This window comes from Nyctereutes procyonoides, unplaced genomic scaffold (genome assembly GCF_905146905.1).
Source record: "Nyctereutes procyonoides isolate TBG_1078 unplaced genomic scaffold, NYPRO_anot_genome, whole genome shotgun sequence".
In the NCBI taxonomy this organism is placed as follows: domain Eukaryota; kingdom Metazoa; phylum Chordata; class Mammalia; order Carnivora; family Canidae; genus Nyctereutes; species Nyctereutes procyonoides.
In genome coordinates this window covers 53084658-53104172 of record NW_026575020.1, presented here as the reverse complement: position 1 = coordinate 53104172, position 19515 = coordinate 53084658, and the positions used below count along the sequence as shown (strand labels likewise).

The window sequence follows — 19515 nt, the reverse complement described above, 5'->3', positions numbered from 1 at the left end:
GCCCTGCCCTGGCTCCTGAAAGACCCAGAGTTCTGTAGGGCCTTTCTCCACTGGCCGAGGTGGGGCCCGGGAGGCACTGCGCCTGCCTAGGGTTTTTTTTTTGGAAAGTTACACTCATGACTGTTTTTTCTGCTCCTTGTTCTTCAATCCATCACATTCTGATTCAGCCATTTATTGTCTCTGACAGCTCCCTCTCCCCTTCCCTTTTCAGATTGTCTTCTGCCTGCCTTTTAGAAGTTCATGTTCCATTGGATCACATCTATAATTCTCTGGATTTATTGTCTCGTCCTGGGCATTTTTATCTGCCACCACGGTTTCAGACCATCTGTAGGTTGATAACCCCCAAATCAATATCTATCGTTCAAACTTGTGTCTCCTGCTCCAGGTCATGTTGCTCATTGCCTTCCAGCCACGTGGCTGGGGCAGATTCATCCGAATGTTTTATTGGCATCCAACTCAACGTGTTAAAACCTTGAACCTACATCACTTGCCATAAGCTCAATTTCTGTTAATATCCAAACACTTCATTTCCCCAAGAAAGAAGCATGTTGTCCTTGATCTGTTTTCTGTCGTGCACAATATCTAGTTGATATTCAGATCCTCTCAATGACACCTTATCAGTGCCTATGAAGTGCATCTCCTACCTTCCATCCGTTCAGCCTCAGCCTGCCTTCAGTTAAAATCAGTGGAGCAGATGTTTAGTGGATCCCACTCTGTGCTTTGCTACCAAAGGCTTGTTATCTCTGTAGTTCAAGGAGAGGAAGGATTCCCTCAGGTGGATTATTTCAAACCAGTGTTACCTGTGGAGGCGAGTGTGCTTATGGGAGGAGGGCACAGAAGAGGGGTGTGGTGGGAGGCCAGAGCGGGTTCCCTGGAAGTGGGGACATCTGTGCTGAGTCTAGAGGGGGATGAAAAGTGGATCCGAAAGAGAGCATCATCCCGTGGCGGGTGATGAACAGCAAGTGCCATCGACCGGATGTAAGGCAGCTCTGGCTCCCACTGTGGCCACAGGCAGTTAGGACTCACTGAGGAATGACGTCAGAGGGAAGGTAAGGCCAGAGGGACAGGCTATGCCCAGCTCCAGAGGGTGTCCTATGCCATGCATGGGAGTGGGGGCTTTTGCGTGGACGCAGCGGGAGCCGCTGCTCCAGTGTGCCCTTCACGCAGGCACTTAGCATCGTGGGGACAAACTGGCCATCTGAAAGGAGGCTGGGAAGCTATGGCAACAATTCAGACAGAAGTTAAATAGCTTCAGTGTTACTTAGGATGCTGGCTGTGGAGCTGCCACAGGCCCTGAAATGCAGTGACTAATGTCAGAGAGGAGGGTGTTTGTGTCTTGGTAGTTTATATACTTGATTGCAGTTACCAGGGAAGCTAGAAATAAAGTCTCTGTCTTGATCGCCCCATGCTCAGCTAACCTCTGCTCCCGGGGAAGGAGAGGAGGTTGGGTGGAGGGGCAATGGACTGGGTCCCCTAGTCATGCCATTAGGGGCATCTGCTGGGGAGACTCAGCATGCACAGGGCTTGGCAGTCGATGGCCACAGGAAGCAGGAGAGAGGGCATCCCTGAAAATGACCCCTGTCCTGCTTGAGCAATCAGGTGTTGCCCTCAGGAGAGCAGGAAATACAGGACAAGAGGGAGCACAGAGGAAAGACCAAGCATTCTCAAGTCAACCAGGCGGGAGCCCGGTACCCTGCCGAGAGCATGGGCCAAGATGACAAGTGTGGGATAGAGAGAAAGAAATTGAGGGAATCTGTTAGAGAAACGATGAATCTGATCTAATATAGGAGGAGAGAAAGAAAGAGCAGTCGCCGTCTACGTGAAGGGATGAACCCACAGAGTCCACGGGTTGTTCGAACAGGCTCCTGTGCCCTTGGGGCCTCAGTGCAGGGCAGGGGGGAGATATGCAATGAACACCCACCCAGCGAATATTGCCCCTCTCATCCTGGCTGTCAGTTCTTAGATCAAAATTGAGGGGTTCTTGCTGGGCCTCTCAGAAAAGCTGTATGTCCCCTTGACGGTTATGCCCAGCTCAGGGATGTGAAAGGCAGCCCCCGACCAGGGAGGGCAGCCCAGGCACTGACAGCAGGTCTTGCCTGGAAGATATTTTCTGGAAACGGCCCAGTTGGTGGAACATTCACTCTGTAGCAAAATCAGTTTCTCCTCATTTCTTTCTCTGAACAGGGCTGGCCCACTCAGAGCTCTTCCTCTCTTTTGCTTTTTTTTTTTTTTCTAGAGTCCACAAACTGGATGGAAACAAAGAAATTAGGGTTTAGGGGCTCCTGGGTGGCACAGTCTGTTAAGCGTCTGCCTTCTGCTCAGGTCATGATCCCAGGGTCTTAGATCAAGCCCCACGCTAGGCTCTTTGCTAAGGGGGGAACCTGCTTCTCCCTCTCCCTCTACCACTCCCCCTGCTTGTGCTTGCTCTCTCTGTCACATAAATAAATAAAATCTTAAAAAAAAAAAAAAGGAAAAGAAAAGACAGAAATTGGGCAGCCTGGGTGGCTCAGCGGTTTAGCACCACCTTCAGCCCAGGGCCTAATCCTGGAGACCTGGGATGGAGTCCAACATCAGGCTCCCTGCATGGAGCCTGCTTCTCCCTCTGCCTCTCTGTGTATGTGTGTGTGTGTCTCATGAATAAATAAATAAAATCTAAAAAAAAAAATAAAGAAAAAACAGAAATTAGGGTTTAGCCCTCCTTCACCTTGACACTTGGTAGGCCTGGGGTGCACAGACCAGCAGGCTAGTCACTGCTCAACCACCATGAGAAAGAGGTCCATGCTGACCTTGCACTTGGTCCCAGGGCCTTTGGGAACAGAATCCCCTGATGCCACACACTCCAAGAAGAGGTGTGGGCCATAAGTAGTTGTACCTCCTGGGCTCCCTGGACTCCTTGTCTTCTTGGCAGGGGAGCAGCTGTAGGACACCCTAGGAGGGGCGATCTTATGTGCAGGCTCGAGAGCCGGCTTGATGGCCCTGGTCTACAGGCAATTCCAGGTTTGGATGCTCCTCACCGTGGATCATGTGTGCTGCTGGAACATGCTCGGGGGACCACACGTTTCAGCATCAATGAGGCAACTGAAAGTACAGACCGGAGGTGTGAATCTGCCCTTAAACCCAAGATGTTGCCATGACAGTGTCAAGTTGGGGAGGGCAGGGGGGTGTTCTTTCCCAGCAGCTGCAGTGCATGCGGAGAAGGGGTGTTACGGTCGATGAACCATCTCCTTAGTGCTTGTGATGGAGACGTAGAAGGGAGCCCAGAACTTCTTAACTCTTCTTAACTCCTTTTTTTTAAAGAGTTTATTTATTTATTTATGTGACAGAGAGATAGAGTGAGCACAAGCAGGGGGAGTGGCAGGCAGAGGGAGAGGGAGAAGCAGACTCCTGGATGAGCAGGGAGCTCCATGCGGGGCTCAATCCAAGGGTCCCAAGATCATGACCTGAGCCGAAGGCAGACCTTAAAGACTGAGCCACCCAGGCGCCCCTCTTAAATACCTCTATGTCCCAGGATTTGGTGGGGGTCTCATTAAGCCAATAACCCCCCCCCCTCAAGTGCCTTCTAAAGGCCAGCCTGCCAACTGGAGAAATGAAATACTTGGACATTAAGTGAACACCTGTCTTTCATTCCGAGAGCCCAGTATCATTCATTCCTTGCCCCAGAAAATGGGTGTTTATGCAGCTCAGCAAGGTTGTGATAATGCGTCTTTCATTGTGAGTGCTGCTGGATAATAGGAAATTAAGGGTAAAAGCCCTCCACGTTCCAAGAGTGAGATTAGAAAAATCCAGAAGCATGTGGATTTGAACTATAAGAACACGAGTCTCTGCTCAATTCTAAGAGATTTGGTTATCCGCTTCCTAAACCTTTATCAGATGAGGAAAAAAAAAAAAAAAACAAAGGAAACATGAAAGGGGAAGGTCCTGCTCAATGTGAATCTCCTGGCATCTGTGAGATTAGGAAAGCAGATGCCCTAATGACGACGAACAGGACATAAAATCAATGACATGTGTCATTCATGCGGATGCCACCTCAATAAACAGGCCAGCTGGAGGTGGCTCTAATGAGGGACCTGACGTCCCCTCCTACCTCCAGATGTCTGAGGCCATCATGTTTCATGTCCTCACACAGTAAGGGACGTCCCCGGGATGATTCTGAGTCATCAAGGCAGAAATTAAATTTAATTAAGGATGTGGGGAAATGAGGATCGCCTTTGAGAAAAGCCTCTGTCAACATAAAGGACAGTACCAGTGCTTAAGGGTGGATGCTGGGCTAGAGGAAAAACCACGTTCATTAGGCTGTCTGGCTCCCCCGTGGTTCAGAGTCACGGAGTTTCTCTCCATCATGGCATGGGCACTGAGCACTGGCCGGGGCCGGCCAGGGTGGGGGGTGCAGAGGTGGCCCCCCCATAGCGGGGTGTCCCTGGAGACTGAGACTGAGGCCGGCAAATCAGACCCCGTGTCCCACCGTGTCTGCAGAGCCAGGTGTACTTAGCCAGGTTCCAAGGCCTGTCTAAGCCTCGCCGTCTTCTCCGAGCAAAGTGCTTCTGACACCATCTCCCTTGTCAGATGAATGAGAAAATGCATGTAAAGCACAGAGCCTGTCCCAGAAATTTCCATTACTATTTGTCCTCTTTTCCTAGGGCTGCCGAACCAGGTGGCTTAAAAGAACCAAACTTTCCTCTTCCCACAGTTCTGTAGCCAGGACCTGAAATCAAGGTGTGGGTGGGCCCACACTCCTCCCAGAGGCTCTGGGGGTGATCCTTCCGTGGTTCTCCCGGCCTTGGTGGCTGCTGGCAGTCTTTGCCCCGTAAGACGCAACACTGCTGTCTCTGCCTGGGTTCACATGGCTTCTCTGTGTCTGGGGGTCTCCTCTTCTTACAAAGACATCAGCTGTTGTCCTACCCTACCCCACAGCAGCCTCACCTTGACTAATTACCTCTGCAAAGACTCTGTTCCCAAAGCCACATTCTGAGGCTCGGGGGTAGATGTGAATTTTGGGGCGGGTAGGACCACTGTTCACCCCAATATAGTATTCCCTGGTGTGGTTTACTATTTTCTGAGAGGGTCCTGTCAAATATCAAACTCGTTTCCCCACTCCACCCCAATTCCCATCATCCCACAGGCCACGGAGGACCTGAAGCCTGTTGCTAGAAAGTCCTTCATTTGGCTTAGAGCTTCGTCTCTTATTAAAGTGCACATGGGGGCACCTGGGTGGCTCAGTGGTTGAGTGTCTGTCTTTGGCTCAGGGCGTGATCCTGGATTCCTGGGATCGAGTCCCACATTGGGCTCCCTGCAGGGAACCTGCTTCTCGCTCTACCTGTGTTTCTGCCTCTCTCTGTGTCTCTCATGAATAAATAAATAAAATCTTAAAAAAAATAAAGTGCACACGGATCAATAAGGATGTTGTTCCTGTTGTTTTAAGTCTTTTCAAATACCAAAGCCCAAGTATGGGTGTGCTCATTCAAGCCTCATCCCAAGTATTACCAATAATGCAGTTCACAAAGCAGATCCCTATCACCTTAGCCCATCCTCCCAGCTTCCTAGAGACGGAGGCAGATCCCATATGATAAATGAGAAAGATCACGTACCGTGAACCGTGACAGTCGACTGCAGAGCGAGGGCCGGAGACTGCTGGAATTCCAGCAGGTGGTGACCAGGTGAGAGGTGGGATCCTTGCTTTACCAGACAAGCCGTTACTTTGGGCTCGTGACTTTGCTTCTCTGAACCACTGTTATTTCCCCTGTAGAATGGGATGGATCGCATCTTCTTGGAAATGCTGCTGTGAGAATTAGATTTGACACGTGTGTGTAGTATTGCAAATTGCCCAGTGAGTGCTAGCTTCTCTCTCCATCTAACGGTTATCAGCACCTGGTCCAGTTTTGCTTACGGCCTGCCTTGCATGGTCCCAGGAGGGTTTGCATTTGGGAAGTAGAAAGTGTGCTGGCTAGGGTGTGTGGGAAGGGGAAGGATGGACGCAACGGTCGTGGGTCCCCCCCCCACCTGCCACGATCCTGGCAGCTTTCTGGGGGAGGTGCCAAGTGGACTTCCTGGAGGGGGTGACTCCACTGCCATCTGGCATTTGCAAACGCATGTCCTGGTCCTGCTGTTTGTAATCACATCTCCCCCAAGCAGGGGAGCTGGCCCATCTGTATTTCCTAATTCTTCCCAGACCAGCCTGATCCAAGGAGATGTAACATGTGGCTGCTCTGTGGGATCTGCCTGGAAAAGAGGGTTTCATAAATAACTTAGAGCCACAGGGTACCTCAAGAAAGGGGCTGGCAGAGGAGTTCTGTGTGAATATCTATGGTTGTTCAGAAATAAGTGTGGATCCAACATAGGCGAGCACCAAGCTCTCTGCAGCAGAAGAGCGAGAGCGAAAAATCTCATCCCTAATTTTTAGCCCAGCTCTGCAATGGGTTTTCCCATCACTGGACTCCAGAGAAGCATGTCAGGTTGGTCCTTCAAGTCAGACCAGAAGGGCCTTGAGGCAGAGTCCGGCCTTGAGCTCAGGGTGGGGTGGTTCCTGTGTGTTGAGGCTTGAGGGTCACCCATTGAAATGAGCTGGTACCTTATAGCCCAACTCCCTGCAGCTTTCCCCAGGCAATGCTCCATCTGATTGGTACAGTGCCCCTGCGATCATCTTGCAGGATGTAATTCTTCACATAAAATCGATTCCCAGAGGTTTCCATTCAGGTATAGATTTTCCTGCTGCATTGGGTAGGTAAAAGCTCAGAGAGCTCATCTTTTACCTTGTCTGGCTGTGCCCTGGACCTGGTTCCTCAGTGCCTCTGATAGATAGTACTAGAATCAACCTGACATACTTGTGACAAACGCAGCTTCCCTGTCCCTTCCATGTCCCTTCACAGAGCCCAGGTGTGTATTTTTGAGGAGAGTCACAGATGAGTCAGATTCAGCCGGGGACCAGCCAGTGGTCCTTAGAATGGTGGCCACTGGGTCACTCCCCCCACTGCCCAAAACTGGACTGCAAGGGGCCAGGATCTTGAGAGGACCTCCAGGCTTAGAGCCGTAGAAGCTCTTATACAGACAAAGCCACTGCTTGGTGTGAGCTCCACAGTGGAGGGTCTTGGGGCTGGAAGTGGGTCTGTTTAAAGTGAATGGAGGAAAGAAAAGAGCATGACAGCAGGAGAAACGAGTACACGCAGCATCAGCCGGAGCTGGGTTTTGTTTTGTTCCTTTTTTTGTGATGTGTAGCCAGGCACCATTACTCCTTTGACAATGAGCGCCTGAAAGTTAGACAGGCATGAATGGAAAGATGAATGAAACAAAACAGAGGGGAGATATCTCATGCCTGAACCTTGTGGAGAGAGAAAGAAGGGAGAAGAGAGTAAGAAGGAAGTAGTCCGAGCTCCAAGTCACCCTGGGCTCATGGGATGAACCCCCCGACCTTGGCTTAGAAGGAAGAATAAAGCGATCTAGCGTCAATGGCAAAAGCCAACAGCTAGATCCAGACAGCTGGGGGATGTTCGAGCCAGGAATCACTATTTCCATTTCAAAGAAGCTTTTTAATTGTTTTGAATAACGAATGGGACACCTGAAATGGCTCCTCATTTGTCAGGAGAGTCAATGGGGTCACTGCCTGGCTGATTGGATTCTTGAGGCCAGCTGACATACCCAATTAATACAAGGTTGGGAGATCCTCACTTCCCCGGGCATGAGTTCCAGATTAGTTTACCTTTATTTAGTAAAAAGCAGTCTTTGCAAGGTCTTAGGTTCTCCCAGAGAGATGTAGCCTTGGCCAATTTAATTACATGCTGCTCTGGAGATACTGTTTTGCAAACCGAAGAGCTCTAACGGAAGACCTTTTATCTGGTTGCTTGGAAACTTGTGCTTTTACTACCTAAAGTATCACCAGGCCCTTCTGGGGAGGCAAGGCAAGCTGCCACAAGCCCTCCTAAGTCATAAATTTCTCAGGAGCCAGGCATAAACGATGCAGCAAGACGATGGAGATTTGGGTGGTAATTGTCCCATTCCAGACAACTTCAGACCGTACAAGGAACGTGGGCCTGTCCAGTCCCCACTTCTGGCTCCAGCCATCTGTTACACAAGCCCACCCTTGTTTGTTTGCATTCCATGGACCAAGTCACCATTCCGTGTGTGAGGATGGCTGCTCCAGAGCAGAAAACCAGAAATCAGGAGCGACTCTGTGACCTTCTGCAACCAAAGGGACACAAAGGCCCAGAGTGCTTAGTCGGGACCCCATGCATCTTTGGCTACAAAGTTAGTCCTCACTGCTGGCCTTATTAATACTATCCCTTGCTTTTGGCTTATCAATCACACATCCAGGCTGATAAGAAATACAGATGATTCCCAAGCCAGGCTCCACTGTGGGCCAGTCTGCTCCTACTGGATCAGAAGCTGGGGGGAAGTCAGTGCTTTGGCCTGCAGCCCCCAGCCCTCCTTGAAGTGTCTATTTAGTTGATGGTGAGGCCTGAAAATGTGTTTCTGGGTCTACCAGTCAGCGATGGTAAAATCGTACAGGTCCTATTCTAGTGGCCTTGGAGGTGCTCACAAGCTATAGTCAGCCTGGCACAAGGTCACGGCCTGTGCTTTTGGCCACACTGCAGAGGACGCCACACCATGATATCCCGTGAATGTGTGTCTCAGCTCGTCTAGAGAAGATGACATTTCAAAGCAGAAAACTGAGCTAGGGCTAAAGCATGCCTCTCCTCACGTGAATTCCAGAATAATCTGATTGTGCCAAGGCATAGCTTCTGCTGACTTTTTCAGATCCGAGAATATCTGTGCATGTCTCCTCCATCTTCCCCTTTTTCTAGGCTCTTTTCATCATTCCTTCTGTTCATTTCGCTCCTTTGCTTCATTCATTCATTCATTCACCTGCCATGAGCCAAGCCCTATGCTGTGGGCAGCAGGTCTGTAGCATGGGTAGCAAAACAGAAGAAGTCACCTTCTCTTTCTGTCTCTCCCCCTAGCCGAGCCCTGCCAAGTGGGGACTGGGTTGCCTTATGCAGCGTCTCACTCCGCCAGCACCACAGATAGCATTTTGTCAAGCAGGATCAGCCATTCTGCCCCTGAGTTTTGAACACTCACTGTGCAGTTTCCAGAGCTGCAGAGATGTAGAAGATGCCCCAAGCATGGTGCCCAAACCCAAGTCGCCTAGAGTAGGTGTTAAAAATTAGAGAAAAATAAAGGGAGAAGGTATATGTCACTGTGCTAAGCCTGGATGGGTAGGATGGTCCCAGAAGGTCTTTAAAAGAAAAAAAAAGATTTTATTTATTGATTTACTTATTTGAGAGAGAGAGAGAAGTTGAGCAAGGGGAGGCGCAGGGGGAGAGGGAGAGAAAAAAGTCTCAAGCAGACTCCTACCTGAGTGTAGAGCCTGATGAGGGTCTCAAACCCATGACCCTGAGATCATGACCCATGCTGGAACCAAGATTTGGATGCTGAACCGACTGAGCCACCAAGGCACCCCCAGGAGATCTTGAACTTGGATGTGCAGATAAGGGAACAGAGTGCTCAGGTGTCATGAGGAAGGAACAGGTACTGCATGAAGGATGGGAACCCCAAGAACTGCTCTTACTGTGTGGAGGGATGACTGCAGATTTGGGTGGGGGTATCCGGCAGTGAAGTACAACCCTTTCCAAATGACTCAGTCCTTCTTGCTCAGCCCTGAAACCCAGTCTTACTGTGAAGGTTTGTTGAGTGAATACTTACCATGGTGCAGTGTTGTTGGAAAGGGTTCAGGGGGAGGAGGGAGAGCCCAGGAAATAGCTTTCCACCCCCAGCCAGGTGGGTGAATGACCCAGAAGAATCAAGGGCAGGGATGTGTCTAGACACTCCTATTTCAATGGGGGGGGGGGGCGAGGAGGAACAAACAGTGTGGTAGGTTGATGCAGATGAAAGCTCCGGTTAAGAAAAGGACCATTGGCTGGTGAAGAGGTGCCCACCCTCTCAAGAGACAAGGCTGGGGAGCAGGACACACTCCCTGCACCATCACTTTCTCTTCTTCTCCGGGCCTTTGGCTCCATTTCTTTCTCTGGTGACTAGTTTATTGCCCTTTAAAAGTTAACATGATGTGAGACGTCACATTTTCCTTGATTGTTTGACATCTAAAAGCTGAAAATTGTTCTCTCTGTAAATCACACATGGATTTTTCTCGTTTCTGTATTGCAGTTGGCCTCAGCCGTGGCCGACGGGCACATTACCACTCAGTCTCTTTTTATTAGGAATCGGAGCCGTGTGCTTTGTTACCCATTGTCGTCTTCTCATTGAAGGCGTCTGGTGTGAAAGCAGAGGCAGCTGCATGAAACTTTAAAGATATCCTATCAGACTGCAGAGACTCTCAACTCAGAGGCTCTGTCATCCAGGGCAAGGCTGATTCACAGGGAGTGTAGACAGCCTCCTGCCAGGTGAGCCTGCAGATGCAGGAGTGCTGTGATTCCTTATTCCCTCCTCCAGGCCGACTCCTAATAGAGCATGACAAGCCCAGCAATTCCCAGTGCGCATCTGTGCTTCCCGTTCCTCATGGTTCCCTGAATCGTAGTCCCATTTTTTGTTTTTGTTTTGTTGTTTTTTTTTTTAATGAGCAACACATAAAAAGTGTAGAGCAATACTTGGCATGAAGTAAAAGCTAAATGACGTCGACTACTATTTTTATCATCATTAATCATCACCAGATTATACCTTGATCGTAATCCTTTACAGTTTACTCGTGTGAAAAATATGGATGAGAATGCCAGCCTGCCTTGTAAGTGTAGGAAGTGCATGTGCTTGCTATCAGTGGGGGCTTACTACACATTTATTGAATGGATAATGTAGACTTTAAGCTGTTAAGTTCTGAAAAAAAAATTAAGGCAATTTTTGCTGTTCCTCCAAATGCCTAGTGCTAGTTCTGAGTGCGTATATTGCTCTGCATGGCATTTAGTGGGCATCTCCCTCCTTTGGCCAGCGTGATGGTGTATCAGCTCAGAACCTACGAGGATCAGGTGCCAAGAAGGGATAGATGTGCAAAAGGTCTGTTGGGGGAAATCCCTGTAAGGATAAAGGGATGGAAGTAGGAGGTGGTAGGGTGAGCCTTCAGCCTGGGATGCAGGTCTGGCATCTATAAAAGGAGACAGAGAAGGAGGAGTCTCCACCTGTGGAACAATCCCAAGGATGTCTCAGCCCGGACAATGTAGGAGCAGGTCTGAGAGTCCTCTAAGAAGGGCCCCACATCCTGTACTGATCACCCCACGTTCAATCGCTGGCTGGGAGCAGCTGGGGGGTGGGTGAGGATGTTGTGGTGGGTTCTGAAGAGCAGCCACTGGGGCCACCAGTTACTGTGCTCCCCATAGCAGGAGATCTGAAGGACACGTTTTCATGGCTACCACAGATGGTCGGTGAGATAGGCTGAAGACATGGAATCGACTGTCTCTGGTTTTCTTTTCCCCCCTCTTTGGTTTCTGCTGCTCAGTTTAATTGGTAGACAGAGCTCTGGGTACATTTGCTGAGGCTCCCTCAGGAAGAAGCAGGAGACTGAACATGTCCCAGGGGAGGGCAGGGGCTAGTTAGAGGCAAGACAAGGGGTTATCAGGGATTGGTTGCAAGCACTGTCCAGTAGAACTAGTGCTGAATTCTGGTAGAAGGACCACTAGTGGGGTGCCTGGGTGGCACAGTTGGTTAAGTGTCTGACTCTTTGTTTCTGCTTGGGTCATGGTCTCAGAGTCATGGGATTGAACCCTGCATTGGGCTCCACACTCGGGGCAGAGTCTGCTTGACATTCTCTCTCCATCTCCCTCTGCCCCTCCTGATCATGCTCTCCCTCCCTTTCTCTCTCAAATAAATAAATCCATCTAAAAAAAAAAAAAAGACAGCTAGAAGTAACTTCTTCCTAGAAGTGTTGGTTTCCCAGGAAAACACTGAACACATTTGGCTACAATATAAGGAAACTGAGGCTAGGAGCTGGAATGATACATCTAATATGCCACCACCACTGCTGCCAGTTGGTCCCTGGCCACGTCTGAGAGTTCACCCTTGGTTTTGTGGTTCCTGGTCCACTATCTCAAGTATCTTGATGGTCACTGTAGTTTAATGGAAGGATGATTCACCTAGAAATCTGAGTATCTAGACTGGTATCCTGACTTCCTAATGAACTTGCTGAGTGATTTATTCAATGACATACTAGTGTGGGAACCGTACTCCATGCTATTGGGGATTACCAAGGCATTAGGAGCAGATCCCTGTCCCCGGTGTGCCTGTGATTTTCACCACCAGCATAGCCTATCTATAAAGTGATGTTCCACAAATATCAAGGGTTAGGGGCAATATATGGAAATAAAGGAGATCTCTTTCCTGTTTCCTTGGTGGTTTATCAAGGAATTGATTTATTTCAAAATTTGTTACATATGGTGCGAGTTTGACATCTAAGAGGTCATGCTTGGATTTTTTTTTCCTGTACCTTGTATTTTTTATTGGGATAAAATATATATAATATAAAACTTGCCATTTTAACCATTTTAAGTCTATAGTTCTGTGGCATTAATTACACTTATGTTACTGTGCAGCCATTACCACCATCCATTTCCAGAATGTTTCCATTTTCCCAAACTGAAATTGCACCCATTAGACAATAATTCCCCACCCCCTCCTCCTGCTCTGTCCCTAGCAACCACTGTTCTATTTTTCATCTCTATGAATTTGACTACTCCAGGTACCTTGTATACTTGGAATCTTACAATGTCTGTCTTTTTTGTGACTGGCTTATTTCACTTAGTGTAATCTCTTTTAAGGTTCATCCGTGTTGTAGCAGGTATCTCCGAATTATTCCAGTGTGGTAACTAATGGGTATTTAAAGGCTGTGAACCTTTGCTCTGTTGTTGTCATAGATGAGATATGCTGGAAAGATGAGCACTAGGCAGGCCAGAGGGTTGTTGACATCATGGGCTCTGGGATCTCACCACCTGGTATTAAGGTGTTTTTCTGAGTCAGAGCCAGTGGCTAATATTGTGAACTCCAGGCCACTTAGGGAGGGTGGTGAGTGGTGAAGGATGGAGGGGGTGGGGACATTGGAGAAGTTCAATCTAGAAGCCAAGCAGCAGCCCTGCTAGCTCACACCTGGTCATCTCTCAGCGTCTGGCTGGGATCCAGCTGCACTAATGACTCTACCATATGCCAGTGTTAGAGAGGCAAGAAGAAGCACAGAGGATGGAGGGTAGATCTTGTGGTGGGAGCAGGAAAACTGCTTGGCTCAGGGCTGGGAGACTGCTCTCTGACTCTGGGGTTCCTCCAAGCTACCCTGTGGCCATGGAGACAGAGACTGCAAGGACTCCTTGTGGGCAGAGTCATTTCATTTATCCACTTATCCTATTACGTACAAGACATTCACCTTGGTGCTGGAGATTCTCATGATGATGCATGAAACAGACACACGTACCCCTCACCCAGAGCCCACGGTCTAGTGGGGGTGACGGATGTTTATCTAAGCCACCTGATGAGACTCCAGTGTGATCCCACTGAAAACAGCTCTCCATGGAATACTCTTCCCAGCCCTGGATTGTTTACCACATTCCTCGTTACTTATATTCTCTTTATCTCTGTTTACCTGGTCTTCTCTTCCTCCTCTACAAAAAAAGTAGACCCTTAATGGATGAAGACTTGTTTGATTTATTGACATTTCACAAGCACCTAGATCAAACCCCAGCCCCGTGTAGATGCTGAATAAATACTTCCTGAGCCAATCAACAGAAAAACTTGCAATAAACATGCAATTCACATTGTAGCGAGGGACAAGTAGAAGTGCCATGGGGGCCATCCTGGTTGTGCCTGACCTAGTGGAGGGACCAGGGAAGGCTTTTCTGAGGAAGCTACATGAAAACAGAAATCTGAAAGACAAGTAGGTGTTAATAATGTAGACAAAGTGCAGAGAGGGAGAGACACAGCCAGAGGAATCAACAGCCCAAAGGCCCCACAGTTGGATGACTCCTTGCAAAGTCCAGGGAGCTAGAAAACAGAGAGAACACAGGGCTAAGAAAAACAAAACCAGGCGTGTGGATTACCATTTCACTTCCACCTAAGCTCAGCTGGAGAGTTTAAAGCAGAGCAGAGTGACATTGATCTGTGCTTTCAAACAATGCCATTGACCTAGCAATTCCACTCCTAAGAATATGCCCCCAAAGGATTGACAGCAGGTGTTAAAAAAAAATAGTTGCACTTGATTGTTTACAGCAGTGCTATTCCCAATAACGAAAAGGTTGGGAAACAAGCCAAATGCCCACCAGTGGATGAATGGATAAGGAAAATGTGCTCTGCCATCTAGAGGAATATGGCTTAGCCGTGAAAAAAAGTGAAGCATGTCTGGATGCTGCAAGATGGAGCCGCCTCAAAAATATATCACGCTAAGTGAAAGAAGCCAGACACAGAAGGTCACATCTTGTGTGATCCCGTTTATATGAAATATTCAGAAGAGACAAATCCATAGATAGAGAAGGCAGACTGGTAGTTGTCAGGGGCTGGGGTAAAAGGGAAGGAGTGGGGAGTGACTGTTTAGCTCTCTTTGCGTTTGGGAACAATGAAAATGTTTTGGAACCAGGTGGTCATAAAATATTATGAATGTACTAAATACTACTGAAGTGTATGCTTTAAAATAGTGACTTTCCTTTCTTTATTTATTTGAGGGACGCCTGGGTGGTTCAGTGTCCTTCAAATAAATAAATGTTTATGTTCAGTGATTCAGATGTTTGGCTCAGGTCATGACCCCAGGGTCCTGGGATCAAGTCCTACATCTGGCTCCCCAGAGGGAGCCTGCTTCTCCCTCTGCCTATGTCTCTGCCTCTGTTTCTGTATCTCTCATGAATAAATAAGAGAGGAGGAGGGACATAGAGAATCTCAAATGGACTCTGTGCTGAGCATGGAGTCTGATGCAGGGCTCAGTCTCACAACGCTGAGATCACCACTTGAGCTGAAACCGAGAATCAGCCGCTTAACCAACTGTACCACCCAGGCACCCCTAAAATGGTGACTTTTGTGTTCTATGAATTTCACCTCAATAATAAGAGAAAAAGTTCCATTGGCTTAGTTGTTCAGCATCAAAAGTGGTGCCCTGAGCTAGCAGACTGTCAGGGAAGCATTTGGTGATGAGGATAACTATGGAGGGAGCAGCCGCGGTATCCCCGTGTGCCAGTTACCTGCACAGCACAAACACTACCCTACTTGAGTCAGTCCATGGGAGCTTGGAGTCAAAGCACTGGTGGCTTCTTTGGCCCCTCGTCTCCAAGAAGATGAAACAATGAGTGGTTTCTTTACCCCTCTTTCTAGAAGAAAAGTGAATCCATGAAGACTAAAAGCTTTACAGACTAGAAAACAAGACCTTTGCCCAGAAGACGTGTTTAAAATGACTGAATCACTAGGTTTTTTTCCATCCAGTGATGGGTAGGGCTATGATTAGGCGCCCCCTTGGGCCAGGGTTCCTTTGGGAATAACCATCTTTCAATCTGTAGTGCTGCTGAATAAGGGATGGAGATAACGGCCCAAATCACATAGTGTTTATAGGTGGAAACCTTTCATCCACCTTCTGTCTCCCTGCCTCCTCACCCCGACTTTGGGGGGTAGGCACCACCACTCCCACCCCTCAGTCTACTACTAGGCCACTGGAGCCCTTTGATAAAAGGTGATTCACTGAAGGATACTCAGCTGGTGAGCGATCTGAGGCCACTTGGCATTATCCTCATTCTTAAATGTACATCCCGCTTTCTGCCATCAGGCCTTGTGGTTTTGCCCAGAGGAGCTCCGAGCAGCGTGGTGATCCCCATCCATGCCCCCACCACCAGAGTGGAGGATCCTGGATGGGCTGATAGCTGGAGTGCTGTCTGGGCTCTTGAGGTTGATGAAAAATTTTCCATTATCTTGCAATCAGCACTGGGTCAAGTTCTGAGTCAGACTGTCCTTTGCAGGACGGGGGGCGTGGGAGGGGGGAAATCGTTCCTTGGGGAGAACCTTAGAACACAGAGACAAAGATAAAACTGACAAAATATGTCATTACCAGATTAAAAAATAGCCCGTTTGTGGTTGACCTGCTTTTAAAAGTTTATGGCTGCGGGGGAATATTGCTTTTTATTGTGATTTTATTTGAAAGGAAGGCTCCCCAGCCCTGGCTGGCCCAGCTCCTCAGAGCCCCTGGGCACAGTTCCCTGTGTGTCTGGCAGGGGGTACCCCAGCCAGGCTGACCTGATTCCCCACACCAGACAGGTGATCCTGTGTGGCAAACCTGCAGAACTTCGTACCTGAAGCCCTGCTCCCACCCTCCGCGGTTACTCATTTTTCTCTTCTGTTTCTGGGCTACAAATTGCACACGTATAATCCAACTTCCACAGGATGCAGGATCAGATCCCAAACTCGTGGGCTGGGAACACCAGGGTCTGGTAATGTGCCCCCCCTGAATCCCTTGAGCTTATGTCTGCCCCGTCCCCTGCTCATCCTGTCCAGCCCCAGCCGTCCATGGGCCACCTCACTGGTGGGGCCACTTGGGCTCTTCTTATTGTGAGAGGCAGACCCTAGGGCTTCCTCAGGGACAGGAGGGGTTGGCATTGAAAGGGCACACATGGGCTGGCAAGCTCTCATGCTCCCTAATGACGCCGTGCCTGTAGCCACCCCTGTGGTTTACCCACCGGGGGCGTCCACTTCATTTATGGTTACGGATGAACCAAGGGAGAGGACGAGCTGTAGAAATCTCCCTTTGCCCTGGGCAAGCACAGAAGAGCTTTGCCTCTGTTCCCAGCATGGCTTCAGGGCTCTGGAGGTCCAGGGTTTGAAAACCCAAGGGGGCAGAGCAGGGCACCCCAACCCTGAACTGATTTCTATGAGTCCCAGTTTCCAAGACCCAACTTGGTCTCCCACCTCCCCGTCTTGACAGCCACCAGAGGAACTCCCTGAGCCAGAAGATACCTGCATGGACTCAGAGAAAGACCAGAAGACAGAAGGCAAAGGGTAGCTAGTGACTCTGGGGTCCCCCACTGGACTCTAACTTGAGGGTATACAGCGCAATAACACCACACCTGAAGGAGATCAGGTGCTGAATCCACATGAAATTGGATAAACCTTTAGCAGGGGAGCCGGCGGAGGGCAGTCAGACAGAAGCAATGGGAGCAAGCCATGTGTCGTCACATTGCCTGGCGACCTCGAAGCTCTGGCAGGTAGGCTCTGGGAACGTGCCAAGGCATGAGCGGGTGAACTGGGCCTGCTTCACTGGACTAGGCACTGGCCTTCAGCCTCCTGTTCTGGAAAAATCCACTAAACCCCAGCTCAAAAGTCACAACCCCATGCAGCCCTCACTGACTCCCCTGAGCCACACTGGCCATTCCCTTGAGCAAAACACTCCCGTTCCTGCACATCCCCAGTTCTGAGAGGACACTCTGGTGCAGAGTGAGCAAGGAAGACACGGGTGAGTGAATTTCCTTCTATTCAAATAAAAAAATGATGTGGTAGTGATGAGGGCGGGTTTGCAGGAGGCTCAGAAACCTCTTAATTATTTCTGATTCTCCCAGGCGGTATTTCCCCAAACGAGTGCCACAAAGCACAGGTTCTGCGAGATGTAACAGGTGTCACCTAATAAAAGGATCCTGTTGTCAAATAATGTTTGGAAAACGGAGCCCGTGCAGGTTTCTTTACCGTGGGGAATTATTCCAGCCTTTAAAATGTTAATGTGGATTCTGAATCTTCTAGAGAAGAATATTCAAGGTTTCCGAAACTCGTTAGGTTGGGCCAGATGAAATTGCTATTTTATAGTTAAAAAAAAAAAAAGACAGTGATTAAGTAGGAGTAATTTCATAGAATTCGCCCCAATATTTGGCCATTGGATCTTTTAAAGTTGTTAACTGGTGTTCCACGAACACAATTCAGGAAATGAGGATCTAGGATGTTGGCTTTCCTTTGAGGTGAGGGAGGAGATGAAGGTGTAGGGTTCATGGAGGAGAGTCTAAAACCCGGAGAAAGCCTTTTCACAGTGCCCGTCCCTAGACTCCTGTCCCAGGAGAGTTTGCTGTGCCTTTGAGGTTGTGGGTGGAGTGCGTCTTAGAAAAAAAAAAAAAAAAGAATTCATCAGCTAGGACCTGGAATGGTTCAGCAAATTCAATCTGTGTGCATGGAGCGCCAGGGCCATGGGGAACGGATCAGTCCTAAAGACAGATGTAAAAGCTCCAACGGAAGCAAGATAGTTCGAGAGAAGAAGATTCTAGAAGTGCATATTGACAAAGGCATGAAAGATGGCCAGAAGATATCATTCCATGGTGAGGGAAACCAAGAACCAGGACTGGAATCAGGATATATTATCATTGTTTTAGATCAGAAGGACCGTGCTGTTTTTACTCCACGAGGAGAAGATCTCTTCATGTGTATGGATATACAGCTGGTTGAAGCCCTGTGTGGCTTTCAAAAGCCAATATCTACTCTTGACAACCGAACCATCGTCATCACCTCTCACCCAGGTCAGATTGTCAAGCATGGGGATATCAAGTGTGTGCTAAATGAAGGCATGCCAATTTATCGTAGACCATATGAGAAGGGTCGCCTAATCATCGAATTTAAGGTAAACTCCCCAAGAATGGCTTTCTTTCTCCTGATAAACTTTCTTTGCTGGAAAAAAACTCCTACCTGAGAGGAAGGAAGTAGAAGAGACTGATGAAATGGACCAGGTAGAACTGGTGGACTTTGATCCCAATCAGGAAAGACGGCGCCATTACAATGGGGAAGCCTATGAGGATGTTGAACATCATCCTAGGGGTGGTGTTCAGTGTCAGACCTCTTAGTGGGGCCAGTGAATGACACTGCTGCTGGCATTTTACATGCAGTAGTGGATGAGTGAAGGACAATAATCAAAGCTCACTACTTGCTATTGTTTTTGTTTTAATGTTCAACTATAGTAGTGTTTTAAAAGTTAAATGAAGAGGGGATCCCTGGGTGGCTCGGTGGTTTAGTGCCTGCCTTTGCCCCAGGGCGCGATCCTGGAGACCCGGGATCGAGTCCCGCGTCGGGCTCCCCGGCGTAGAGCCTGCTTCTCCCTCCTCCTGTGTCTCTGCCATTCTCTCTCTCTATGTCCATTGTAAATAAATAAATCTTTAAAAAAAAAAAGTTAAATGAAGAATAAACTCAAATATAAAAGCTCTGGAGTGCGTCTTAGAGAATTCTCTCCGAGGAGACTCAGGTAGGAGATTCAGGTATGAATCCATAGCAGCCACCGGAAAGCCACAGCCTATGGAGGGAACCCCTAGAAAGGCCGAAAGCATCTCTGCTGGAGTCAGGGCTTGTTTCCACATCCCAGACAAGTCACAGTCTAGCTGGGCCCTAAAAATGAGAAGAGCCACAGTGAACAACAGTGAGCACAAATGATCGCCAGTGGGACGCGTGTGAGGCTGGCACTTCCTGGGCATTCTGGTTTTCTGTCTGTCGTTGAAGAAGGGGTTGTGTTTGATGCAGATAGTGGGAAGGACTGTGGCAGATCTGAGGGAGCAAGGTCACGGCAGCGCACACCACTCTTCTGGGGAAACCCCAACAACAGCACATCTGCAGACC

At 48.8% G+C, this 19515-nt stretch overlaps 1 protein-coding gene and 1 pseudogene across 2 annotated transcripts in view; both read left to right on the top strand.

The window, feature by feature from the left end:
- The window catches only part of SLC39A11 (solute carrier family 39 member 11), a 328560-nt gene that overhangs the window by 232343 nt on the left and 76702 nt on the right, over window positions 1-19515 (top strand). The gene's annotated exons all lie outside the window — the stretch shown is intronic.
- Window positions 17088-18752, top strand: LOC129509349 (dnaJ homolog subfamily A member 1-like; annotated as a pseudogene).